The following is a 13,305-nucleotide window of genomic DNA, read 5'->3' as shown; positions in this document are numbered from 1 at the left end:
CTGAACAGAGAGTATACAAAGTGCTCTAATTGGACCGGCCAGCTCCAACGGAATCCTTTCTCGCCTCATCCGCGTATCGAACGCAAACAGAGACGCGCGTCTAAAACGCAGGAGAATACGCTAATTCCAACACCTTTAAATTAACTAAAATGAAATCCTTTCCTGCCTCGTCTGCTACGCAGACAGTGACACGCGTCTAAAACGTAGGGGAATACGCTAATTCCACTTTAAGTTACCAGAACCCTTCCCTCCTCGTTTATTATCTATTCAATATTTAATATTTAATATCTAATAAACAGTGGATGTGTCATCTGCAACACAGGGGAATCGCTAGTTCTCATACTTCTGTTCGAAAAGAAACTCAATTGTAAATACTGAAAAATGCATGAACCCGTTAGTTTCTGTTCCAATCCAAACCAAAATAGCACTTGTCTTTCTTTCAAATCACTACAACTCCTTCATTTGCTTTGCTACACAAAGGCTACAGCTACGTCCTGTATGTTAGCCCACTGACCCCTCCTTTCTCCTCACTCCAAGCAGCTATGGGTATATGACCCCTCCTTTCTCCCTTTCAATGCAAAGACCACGGCAGTGGGGGATTGCTAACACACACTGACCCCCCTTAATGCTGCTTCCTTTGCTCTCAGTGAAAAAAACTACAGGGACGTAGGCTGCGTAATTCGATCTCCGCTCTGTCTCTGTCTCTAGCAGCCGATGGGCAATGGCTAACACACACTGACCCCCCTTTTCGCATTCTTTGTTCTCAATAGAAAGACTGTCAGGGATGTCCCTGGGCTCTACCAGACCCCCGCTGTCTGCCTCTTCGCTCTAAACAGCGATGGGTAATTCACTAACACCCCTTGATTCCTTTGTGTAAGAGACTGCAGGCACAGCTGTGTAATGCGACTCCCGCTCTGTGTCCAGCAGCAATTAACTTTTTGAGAACTAAGTCAGAGGAATTTATAAGCTTCTACCCCGTTTACAACTCAGAAATACAGACAGTCAGATCCTTTAAAACCTACGCCTAGCACCTATGGGGGCTGGGTCCTTCTGTAGGTCACCGGCGAGTGACAGTCACACCGTTAGGTCTTCGGTGCACTACCATTCTCCAGACTAGTGACCACCCCCTTTCGCCAGGTGTCTCTCGAACCACAGGTAAAACAGCACACACAATGTATATGATGCTTACCGCGGATCGGAGGGTGATCAATCCTATCGAGCGACACCTGGATACTTGTGGAGTAGCCCCCAGACGTCCGGAAAGTGGAAGCTCTGACTCACTCTTTTCGGTGGCTCCACGTTTGGCGCGCCAACTGTCAAGGTTAAAATGATGATGATGATGAGACTCAAAGGATCTCTCGGGATCTGACTGCGGTTTCAAATTAAAATGTCATTTGTGCACGTGAGATTAAATAATAACGGACAGCAAGTCAGTTATAGCTATCTCCATGACTGGCACTGACCAAGTGGTCTTTATTATTTGAAACTTTCCACAACTCTTGAGAAGTGAAGGGCGTAGACAAAATACAGTCCAATTAAATATCGTGGGTCGGAGCTTCAAGACATATAGATCTGCATAGTCTCTTCCTGATTGGTCAGTCCAGGCTCCAAGAATTTCTTTTGTATATCATCTCCTCTGGGTGTAGACAGGATACGGCAGCCATCTTTAAAATTACATATGCTGATATATATATATATATATATATATATATATATATACTGTGTCTAAGGAAAATGCACTGAATATGTAATATACATATATACATGTTAGTAAGAAACAAAAGCATTCACAAATATGTGTGTTAGTTTACATCTACTGAACTATATACCTGAGTCTATGAAATGGCTGAATTAAGTATTTTTGTATACTCAATTCTTGTCCTCAACAGATTAAGGTCAGGACTTTGACTAGGTCACTCCAAAGTCTTAAAGGGAACCTGTCACCAAATTTGGCAACTATAAACTGCGGCCACCACCATTGAGCTCTTATATACAGTATTCCAGAAGACCACACTGTATAACATAAAAACAACATTAAAATACTCACCTAGGGGGCGGTCTGGTCCGATGGGTGTGTCTGCTTTCCAGTCCAGCTCTTCCTCTCTATGGCAATCGACTCCTCCTTTTACCTAGCCCAGTATGGATGACATGTGCGACGTCAACCATATGAGTCACCCACCACAGCGCTGCAGCGGTTGCCTGTGGGACACTGCGGGGACTTCTCTGTAGGGACCCTTCTGGCCACAGGTATGTCAGGTTCACTTTCATAGGAGTCGTGACGCCACTCTCGGTTTTGCGGTCAGGGTGATGGGGGACCGCCACTGCAGTTTAATGAGCGTCTGGGGCTGATGGTGTCTGCAGTCTGGTGGTATGGCCTCCCGAGAGTGAGGCTGGCCCCAGGGGCTCGGGTATATGTGTGTGGAACCACTGGTCGCAGAATAACTCAGTCACAGTCAAGAAAGTCTTTTAACTTGTGAGGTAACCTGGGTGATACTGAGATAGACCAGAGAGAACCAGGTATCCTTCAGGCTAGTATAGGGGTGACTGCTGACTCGCTTTCCTAGCACTTCTTGTTGCGGACAACCCCTGACTTAAAGTACCATGGGATTCATCCAGGGAAGTCACAACTGCCTTTTCTCCCCTTTCTGACCCGTTTGCTGGCAGCGTGGACCAAGGACAAGATGGCTCCAGGCTCGATCCTCCTTATGGGCCCCCTCATTGCTGCTGATGCTCGGGCTCTGTAATGGTTGGTGTGGAACCTCTAGTCCTACCACATGCAGGATTTAGCAGACCACTAAATGGATGTCTGGCTCTAGGGACCTGTTCCCTGTGCGTGCTTTCATTACCAGTAGTCCTCGTACTCAAGTCCTTACTACTCTCTCTCTTCAGGTGTCTTTCAGACTGACTGGGTGGTAATCTACTCCCCCGCCAGCAGCCACTATACGTGCAGGGTCTGACTAGTGTTCCCGCTCTTCTACGTCTGCACTTCAGACTCAGCTGCTCCACTTCTACTCCTTTGACTGCCACCGCAACACTCGTTTCCAGCTTCTCCACCCCACCACTAGCTGAGATGTGGAGGCCACGCCCCCTCCTGGGTCTGCCCAGGGTCCCCTCTAATGTGTGTGTGAGACCTGGTTACTATGTGTCTGTGCAAACACACCCTACTCAGCCTTCAGAATTACCTGTTTGCACTCACCCAGCATGGGTGCAGTACCCAGTGGTGCCTGACCAGGTCAGGGGCGCCACATTCCCACTTCGTTGTCAACAGCATGTCCTCGGGCTGCAAAGACAATGAAATATTTACTTTTTAATACAACAGTTCCCACACAGGGAAGGCATTCACATAAAAACATTTAAAACATACCAGGTACCATTCTTCACCACCCACAAGTCCGTAACCCACCCAAAAACCTCTCAGAAGGCAGGTGACCTTTTTGATGCCTTTTGGTGACCAGGTCTGGGCCAGCTCTATCCCAACCTTTCCTCCAATCTTCCTCTCCTGAGGATGGTGGTATAAGGTAGGCCCCGTAAACAGGCGTACCCGCTTCCACGTGGTGGAGAGCCAGGCCCCATAAACAGGCATGCTCTTGGCTTTTGGACAGCAGGGCCCATCAACAGGCGTGCTTCCTGGTGGTGCAGAGCCAAGCCCCATAAACAGGCGTGCTCTGAGTTGGTACCACTGGGGTAACTTTATACACTGCGAGAGTTTGTGGTTATAGCCAGTTCATAACCTTATGGTCCATTTTGTCTAAAGTGCACAAAAAACAGGTGCGTAAACAGGTGGGCATCAAAAACAGTTCTCACAAAAGTCTTTGTGGGCGCATTCTTTAAGGTTACTTTAACTTCACACACTGTAAACTTTACTGTTCTTTATTTTCACATTAATAAGCCTCCAGGCCTCTCTTTAGCCGAGCCATCTCCTTGTCCGCTTCATACCGGTGCACAGGGATAAGAGGCGTTGCGGCCTGGCCTGGTCTTGTCTGGCTGTAGGCACCGCTCTGGACGTCGCATCAGGACCGCAGCAGGGATCGCATCCGGGGTCGCAGCAAGGATCGCATCCCACCCCACAATGGGCATCGCAGCGGGCGTCGCATCGGCATCTGGTAGCAAAGCCGGTGGGGTCAGCACACCCGATCGGGCAGGAGCAGGCCTAGGCCGGAGACGCCCTGCAGCAGGGTCGCCATCACTGGTGTGTACTCCGGATGGGCGTGGGCGGCACCTCCAAGTGGGCCTCGCTGCACCAGCATCTGCAGTTTCCTTATGGCCAGCATCATCTCCTTCCTCCACACGGCGATCTCCCGCCTGCTCTGCTCCTTCATCCTGTCGGTTCATTCTCCCGACTTCAGCCTCCAGCTCAGCGGCGGTCATCGGCCTGGTCCATCCTGGCTCTTCCTGGTCTCCGCTTGCCGCCTCCATCTTGTCTTGCTCGCTGTTCACCAGGTTCTCCTTACACACTCCGCTCAGTTTCGTTTCCTGCACCCGACTGCAACATTCCTGGCATTCAGGGTCAGATCCGCCCCATCTTCCTTTCTCACGGCACCAGAGCGCTCCAGGGGTACTAGGCAAGCCACACCTCTTTGTGGGCGGTTACTTCTTTTTGCGTGGGCTGCTGTTGTTTCTTTGGTGCGTTTTCTGTGGTGGCAATATGGCAGCATTTCAAACTTTTCAAATCGGACCTCCAAAGGCGCACGGTCACCTGTCTTAACAGGTCTAGTCCTTATCCTGTTCGTGATGTCAGATGAGTCGCCCACCACAGCGCTGCAGTGGTCGCCTGCGGGACACTGCGGGGACTTCTCTGTAGGGACCCTTCTGGCCACAGGTATGTCAGGTTCACTTTCATAGGAGTCGTGACGCCACTCTCGGTTTTGCGGTCAGGGTGATGGGGGACCGCCACTGCAGTTTAACAACCATCTGGGGCTGATGGTGTCTACAGTCTGGTGGTATGGCCTCCCAAGAGTGAGGCTGGCCCCAGGGGCTTGGGTATATGTGTGTAGAACCACAGGTCGCAGAATAACTCAGTCGCAGTCCAGAAAGTCTTTTAACTTGTTTACTCACGTTCAGCTGGTTTTGTGAGGTAACCCGGGCGATACTGAGATAGACCAGAGAGAACCAGGTATCCTTTAGGCTAGTATAGGGGTGACTGCTGACTCGCCTTCCTAGCACTTCTTGTTTCGGACAACCCCTGACTTAAAGTACCGTGGGATTCATCCAGGGAAGTTGCAGCTGCCTATTCTCCCCTTTCTGACCCGTTTGCTGGCAGCGTAGACTAAGGAAAAGATGGCTCCAGGCTCGATCCTCCTTATGGGCCCCCTCGTTGCTGCTGATGCTCGGCCTCTGTAATGGTTGGTGTGGAACCTCTAGTCCTACCACATGCAGGATTTAGCAGACCACTAAATGGATGTCTGGCTCTAGGGACCTGTTCCCCGTGCGTGCTTTCATTACCAGGAGTCCTCATACTCGATTCCTTACTGCTCTCTCTCTTCAGGTGTCTTTCAGACTGAATGGGTGGTAATCTACTCCCCCGCCAGCAGCCACTAGTCAGACTCAGACTCAGACTTCAGACTCGGCTGCTCCACTCCTGCTCCTTTGACTGCCACCACAACACTCGTTTCCAGCTTCTCCTATGTGTATGTGTGCGTACACCCCCTACTCAGCCTTCAGGATTACCTGTTTGCACTCACCCAGCATGGGTGCAGCACTCAGTGGTGCCTGACCAGGTCAGGGGCGCCACACATACAGGCCGATATTGAGGTTTTGCGCAGGCGCACTTTGATCTGTCCTGCTTAGGGCAGATCAAAGTACAGTGGAACCTTGGTTAACGAGAACAATCCGTTCTGGGAGTGTCCTTGTTAACCAAGTAACTCGTTCAGCAGAGCAAGATTTCCCATAGGAAATCATTGCAATGCAGAAAATTCGTTCCACAACTTGTTAAATGTCCCATCCTGGTCCCCTATTGTGCCATTGCATACACGTACAAACACATACAAACACACACAAATACACACGCACGCACACATACACGCACACAGACATATTATGCTCACCTTACCTTCCATTCCATCGCCGGCCTCCTGGAACTTGCAGTTCGCCGGTACAAGATGTGTATGGGGTAACCATCGTGATGAGGGAGGAACTTCCGCTGCCAGAGTGCTGACGTCAAAGGCAGGAGCCACTTGCCTCTGATTGGCCAGTGCGCTGCCTTTGAGTAGCGGCTGACAGTGGAAGTTCCTCCCTCGTCGCGATGGTTACCCGATACACATCTTGTACCGGCGAACTACAAGTTCCAGGAGGCCGGCAATGGAACAGAAGGTACACATATTATGCTCACCTTACCTTCCGTCCATCGCCGGCCTCATGGATCTTGCAGTTCTCCGGTACAGGACGTGTATCGAGTAACCATCACGACGAGGGAGGAACTTCCGCTGCCAGAGCAAGTTCCTCCCTCGTCGCGATGGTTACCCGATACACATCCTGTACCGACGAACTACAAGAACCATGAGGCCGGCGATGGAACGGAAGGTAAGGTGAGCATAATATGTGTGTGTGCGTGTTTGTGCATGTTTGTGCGTGTTTGTGAGGACTGCAAGAGCGGGTTAGAGCGCAGTGAATGTACGGAACCGGAAGTGTGTGCAGTGAGTATTTCGCTCGTACAGACAAAGCTTGCTCGTAAACTGAGTTACAAATTTACAGCAAGCTTTGCTACTGTAGGTAAGCGACATACTCGCTAACTGGGTTACTCGTTAAGCGAGGTTCCATTGTACTGTAATGTGGAGAGTGCAAGGAAGAAGGGAATTTTGTTTACTTACCGTAAATTCCTTTTCTTCTAGCTCTAATTGGGAGACCCAGACAATTGGGTGTATAGGCTATGCCTCCGGAGGCCGCACAAAGTATTACACTCAAAAGTGTTAAGCCCCTCCCCTTCTGCCTATACACTCCCCGTGCTCCCACGGGCTCCTCAGTTTTGGTGCAAAAGCAAGAAGGAGGAAAAAGAATTATAAACTGGTTTAAAGTAACTTCAATCCGAAGGAATATCGGAGAACTGAAACCATTCAACATGAACAAACATGTGTACACAAAAAAACAGGGGCGGGTGCTGGGTCTCCCAATTAGAGCTAGAAGAAAAGGAATTTACGGTAAGTAAACAAAATTCCCTTCTTCTTTGTCGCTCTATTGGGAGACCCAGACAATTGGGACGTCCAAAAGCAGTCCCTGGGTGGGTAAAATAATACCTCGTAAGAGAGCCGTAAAACGGCCTCTTCCTACAGGTGGGCAACCGCCGCCTGAAGGACTCGTCTACCTAGGCTGGCATCCGCCGAAGCATAGGTATGCACCTGATAGTGCTTCGTGAAAGTGTGCAGGCTCGACCAGGTAGCCGCCTGACACACCTGCTGAGCCGTAGCCTGGTGCCTCAAAGTCCAGGACGCGCCCACGGCTCTGGTAGAATGGGCCTTCAGCCCTGAGGGAACCGGAAGCCCAGCCGAACGGTAAGCTTCGATAATTGGCTCCTTGATCCACCGAGCCAGGGTTGATTTGGAAGCCTGTGACCCTTTACGCTGGCCAGCGATAAGGACAAAGAGTGCATCCGAGCGGCGCAGGGGCGCCGTACGAGAAATGTAGAGTCTGAGTGCTCTCACCAGATCTAACAAGTGCAAATCCTTTTCACATTGGTGAACTGGATGAGGACAAAAAGAAGGTAAGGAGATATCCTGATTGAGATGAAAGGGGGATACCACCTTAGGGAGAAATTCCGGAACCGGACGCAGAACCACCTTGTCCTGGTGAAACACCAGGAAAGGGGCTTTGCATGACAGCGCTGCTAGCTCAGACACTCTCCTAAGTGAAGTGACTGCAACTAGGAAAACCACTTTCTGCGAAAGGCGTGAGAGAGAAATATCCCTCATTGGCTCGAATGGTGGTTTCTGAAGAACCGTCAGCACCCTGTTCAGATCCCAGGGTTCTAACGGCCGCTTGTATGGAGGGACGATGTGACAAACCCCCTGCAGGAACGTGCGTACCTGTGGAAGTCTGGCTAGGCGCTTCTGGAAAAACACAGAGAGCGCCGAGACTTGTCCCTTAAGGGAGCCGAGCGACAAACCCTTTTCCAGTCCAGATTGAAGGAAGGACAGAAAAGTGGGCAAGGCAAAAGGCCAGGGAGAAATACCCTGAGCAGAGCACCACGACAGGAAAATTTTCCACGTCCTGTGGTAGATCTTGGCGGACGTTGGTTTCCTAGCTTGTCTCATAGTGGCAATGACGTCTTGAGATAGCCCTGAAGACGCTAGGATCCAGGACTCAATGGCCACACAGTCAGGTTGAGGGCCGCAGAATTCAGATGGAAAAACGGCCCTTGAGATAGCAAGTCTGGTCGGTCTGGTAGTGCCCACGGTTGGCCGACCGTGAGATGCCACAGATCCGGGTACCACGACCGCCTCGGCCAGTCTGGAGCGACGAGGATGACGCGGCGGCAGTCGGCCCTGATCTTGCGTAACACTCTGGGCAACAGTGCCAGCGGAGGAAACACATAAGGGAGCTGAAACTGCGACCAATCCTGAACTAAGGCGTCTGCCGCCAGAGCTCTGGGATCTTGAGACCGTGCCATGAACGCTGGTACCTTGTTGTTGTGCCGGGTCGCCATGAGATCGACGTCCGGCACCCCCCAGCGGCAACAGATCTCCTGAAACACGTCCGGGTGAAGGGACCATTCCCCTGCGTCCATGCCCTGGCGACTGAGATAATCTGCTTCCCAGTTTTCCACGCCTGGAATGTGAACTGCGGAGATGGTGGAGGCCGTGGCTTCCACCCACAGTAGAATCCGCCGGACTTCCTGGAAGGCTTGCCGACTGCGTGTGCCGCCTTGGTGGTTGATGTATGCCACCGCTGTGGAATTGTCTGACTGAATTCGGATCTGCTTGCCTTCCAGCCACTGCTGAAACGCTTTCAGGGCAAGATACACTGCCCGTATTTCCAGAACATTGATCTGAAGCGAGGACTCTTGCTGGGTCCACGTACCCTGAGCCCTGTGGTGGAGAAAAACCGCTCCCCACCCTGACAGACTCGCGTCCGTCGTGACCACCTCCCAGGATGGGGGTAGGAAAGATTTCCCTTTCGATAATGAAGTGGGAAGAAGCCACCACCGAAGGGAAGCTTTGGTCGCCTGCGAGAGGGAGACGTTCCTGTCGAGGGACGTCGGATTCCTGTCCCATTTGCGAAGGATGTCCCATTGAAGAGAACGCAGGTGAAACTGCGCGAAAGGAACTGCCTCCATTGCTGCCACCATCTTCCCCAGGAAGTGCATGAGGCGTCTCAAGGTGTGTGACCGACCTTGAAGGAGAGATTGTACCCCTGTCTGTAGTGACCGCTGCTTGATCAGCGGAAGCTTCACTATCACTGAGAGGGTATGAAACTCCATGCCAAGGTATGTCAGCGATTGGGCCGGTGTCAGATTTGACTTTGGAAAATTGATGATCCACCCGAAACTCTGGAGAGTCTCCAGGGTAGCGTCGAGGCTGTGTTGGCATGCCTCTAGAGAGGGTGCCTTGATCAACAGATCGTCCAAGTACGGGATCACCGAGTGACCCTGAGAGTGGAGGACCGCTACTACAGTAGCCATAACCTTGGTGAAAACCCGTGGGGCTGTTGCCAGGCCGAACGGCAGTGCCACGAACTGCAGGTGTTCGTTCCCTATGGCGAAGCGCAAGAAGCGCTGGTGCTCTGGAGCAATCGGTACGTGGAGATAAGCATCCTTGATATCGATCGATGCAAGGAAATCTCCCTGGGACTTTGAGGCGATGACGGAGCGGAGGGATTCCATCCGGAACCGCCTGGTCTTTACGTGTTTGTTGAGAAGTTTCAGGTCCAGGACAGGTCGAAAAGACCCGTCCTTCTTTGGGACCACAAACAAGTTGGAGTAAAAACCGTGGCCCTGTTGCTGAAGAGGAACAGGGACCACCACTCCTTCTGCCTTCAGAATGCCCAGCGCCTGCAGAAGAGCCTCGGCTCGCTCGGGAGGCGGGGATGACCTGAAGAATCGAGTCGGGGGACGAGAGGTGAACTCTATCTTGTAACCGTGAGACAGAATGTCTCTCACCCAGCGGTCTTTTATTCGTGGCAGCCAGGTGTCGCAAAAGCGGGAGAGCCTGCCACCGACCGAGGATGCGGAATGAGGAGGTCGAAAGTCATGAGGAAGCCGCTTTGTTAGCTGCCCCTCCAGTGGTCTTTTTAGGACGTGACTTAGACCGCCATGCATCAGAGTTCCTTTGCTCTTTCTGAGGCCTTTTGGACGAGGAGAATTGGGACCTGCCCGCGCCACGAAAGAACCGAAACCTCGACTGCCCTCTCCTCTGTTGGGGTATGTTCGGTTTGGGCTGGGGTAAGGATGTATCCTTTCCCTTGGATTGTTTGATGATTTCATCCAAACGCTCGCCAAACAATCTGTCGCCAGAAATTGGCAAACTGGTTAAGCGCTTTTTGGAAGCAGAATCTGCCTTCCATTCCCGTAGCCACAAGGCCCTGCGGAGTACCACCGAATTGGCGGCTGCCACCGCCGTACGGCTCGCAGAGTCCAGGACAGCATTAATAGCGTAAGACGCAAATGCCGAGGTCTGAGTGGTAATGGACGCCACTTGTGGCGCGGACGTGCATGTGGCTGCTTCAATTTGCGCTTGACCTGCTGAGATAGCTTGTAGTGCCCATACGGCTGCGAATGCTGGGGCAAAAGAAGCGCCGATCGCTTCATAGATGGATTTCAACCAGAGCTCCATCTGCCTGTCAGTGGCAACCTTGAGTGAAGCCCCATCTTCCACTGCAAGTATGGATCTAGCCGCCAGTCTGGAGATTGGAGGATCCACTTTGGGACACTGAGTCCAACCTTTAACCACGTCAGGTGGAAAGGGATAACGTGTATCCTTAAGGCGCTTAGAAAAACGCTTATCTGGACAAGCATGGTGATTCTGGACTGCCTCTCTGAAATCGGAGTGGTCCAGAAACATAGGTGTACGCTTGGGGAACCTGAACCGGAATTTCTCCTGCTGAGAAGCCGACTCCTCTGCTGGAGGGACTGAGGGAGAAATATCCAGCATTTGATTGATGGATGCAATAAGATCGTTCACTATGGCGTCCCCGTCTGGAGTATTAAGATGAACAATATGATGATGTCGAGGGAAAATCTAAGCGAGCTCGCTTAGTCGGTCTGGGGCTGGGGTCTGTGTCAGAACCCTCAGCTTGGGATCTATGAGATACCCCGGGAGGACATTGTTGGTCCAACTGAGGGGGGCCAGGGAACAAAGATTCAACAGAGTCCCTGTGCTGAGATACCGGCCTGTACTGCAAGGCTTCTAGTATCTTAGCCATAGTCTCAGAGAGTTTTGCAAACTCTGTCCCCGTCACCTGGACATTGTCAGCAGGTGGCTCCCCCTGGGCCCCTCTTAGCAGAGGCTCTGGCTGAGTAAGTGTCACAGGGCCCGAGCACTGTATACAATGAGGGTCAGTGGAACCTGCAGTAGCGGGGTTGTACATGCGGCGCAGGCAGCATAATAAGCCTGTGTTTTGGCACCCCTGCCTTTTGTGGGCGCCATGCTATTATCTTCCCTGAGCAACACAATAGGGTATATAGCCAGAAATCAACTGTGCACTATACAGTGTAAAATAAACATATAATGTTACACTACTGCACAATGGGGCTAGCACCACAGGTGCTGCTTACCACCCGCTTAAAGCGGTTGTGATGCCACCAGAGTCCCTGCCTGGGTCTCCCAGATTTTGTCCCCCTCTGCGGCGTCCGAGGAGCTGACAGGAATGCGTCCTGAGGAGAGGAGGGAGCTGTGGGCGTGACCCAGAAAGAGCGGGAACTGGTGCCTGCACTGTGCACAGTGAGGGGAGTGGAGTATGCAAAGCATGCTCCAGCCCTCAGTGCTGCTCGTTCTGTGCAGCGTCCCGCCCTTCCCCTGCCTGTCAGGGCTATGGGCGGGAGGAAAGGAAACTAGGCCGCAAAAAGCCGGGGACTCTAGTAATAAACGCGGCCGCCGTAAAAGCGCGGCCGGCGTGGAAGTCCCCGGCGCACTACAAGTCCCAGCCGCGCCGCAGTGTTTCCAAGGCAGCGGCGGTCAATGCGGCAGTCCCTATACATAAACACACTCAGCAACGCTGAGTGTGTAATGGCACATATTAACCCGGTCAGCGCCGCGGTCCCCGGTGCACTAGCACACCCAGCAAAGCTGGAGTGTTGCTGTGCGCGGTCCCCACGGGGACACAGAGTATCTCCAAGTAGCAGGGCCATGTCCCTGAACGATACCCAGGTCCTATCCAGCAGGCTCCACAGGAGTTGTGGATGAAGCACGGTCTCATGTGCCTGGAGACCGATAGGATCCCACTTCCACCAGAACCCTGAGGGGGATGGGGAAGGAAAACAGCATGTGGGCTCCAGCCTCCGTACCCGCAATGGGTACCTCAACCTTACAACACCACCGACAAGAGTGGGGTGAGAAGGGAGCATGCTGGGGGCCCTATATTGGCCCACTTTTCTTCCATCCGACATGGTCAGCAGCTGCTGCTGACCAATCTGTGGAGCTGTGCGTGCGTGTCTGACCTCCTTCGCACAAAGCAAAAAACTGAGGAGCCCGTGGGAGCACGGGGAGTGTATAGGCAGAAGGGGAGGGGCTTAACACTTTTGAGTGTAATACTTTGTGCGGCCTCCGGAGGCATAGCCTATACACCCAATTGTCTGGGTCTCCCAATAGAGCGACAAAGAAAGGTCAAAGACTGCCTGCCCATGCGCACTACAATACTTTGATCTGCCCTGAGTAGGGCAGATCAAAGTGCGACTGCGCAGATCCTCATTGCTGACTAGTGTGGATGACGTAGGACGTTTCATGCACACGGGCCTCAGAAGAAGGAGGACGGCGATCACTGCAGAGAGGTGGCACCGGACCCAAGAACAGCGACACCCATCGAACTGGATAAGTGAAGTGAGCACCAATATATATATATATATATATGTATACAGAGTGCAAGCCAAAAAATACATAATCAATAAAGATGAAGGCTGCACATCCAATAATATGATAATGGTATAATGCTACAAACATGCTGACAATTATAATGAAAAATGCAATTTGCTAACTGGAAAGTGAACATGTGAATCATGAAATGCATACCTGAAGACTACAGGTAGTCCTCGGGTTACGACGGTCTTGAGTTACGTCGTTTCGTTGGTTACGACGCTCGGTCTCGAGTTACGTCGTTACGACGCTTTTTACGACACTTCATTCTGACTTCTTGTAGAGGCCAGCGCTGTACACTGTTCCTGGT

The sequence above is a fragment of the Anomaloglossus baeobatrachus genome, chromosome 4 (genome assembly GCF_048569485.1).
Source record: "Anomaloglossus baeobatrachus isolate aAnoBae1 chromosome 4, aAnoBae1.hap1, whole genome shotgun sequence".
NCBI classification, from domain to species: domain Eukaryota; kingdom Metazoa; phylum Chordata; class Amphibia; order Anura; family Aromobatidae; genus Anomaloglossus; species Anomaloglossus baeobatrachus.
The sequence above is the reverse complement of the archived record's forward strand: the minus strand, read 5'-3'. Positions refer to the sequence as shown.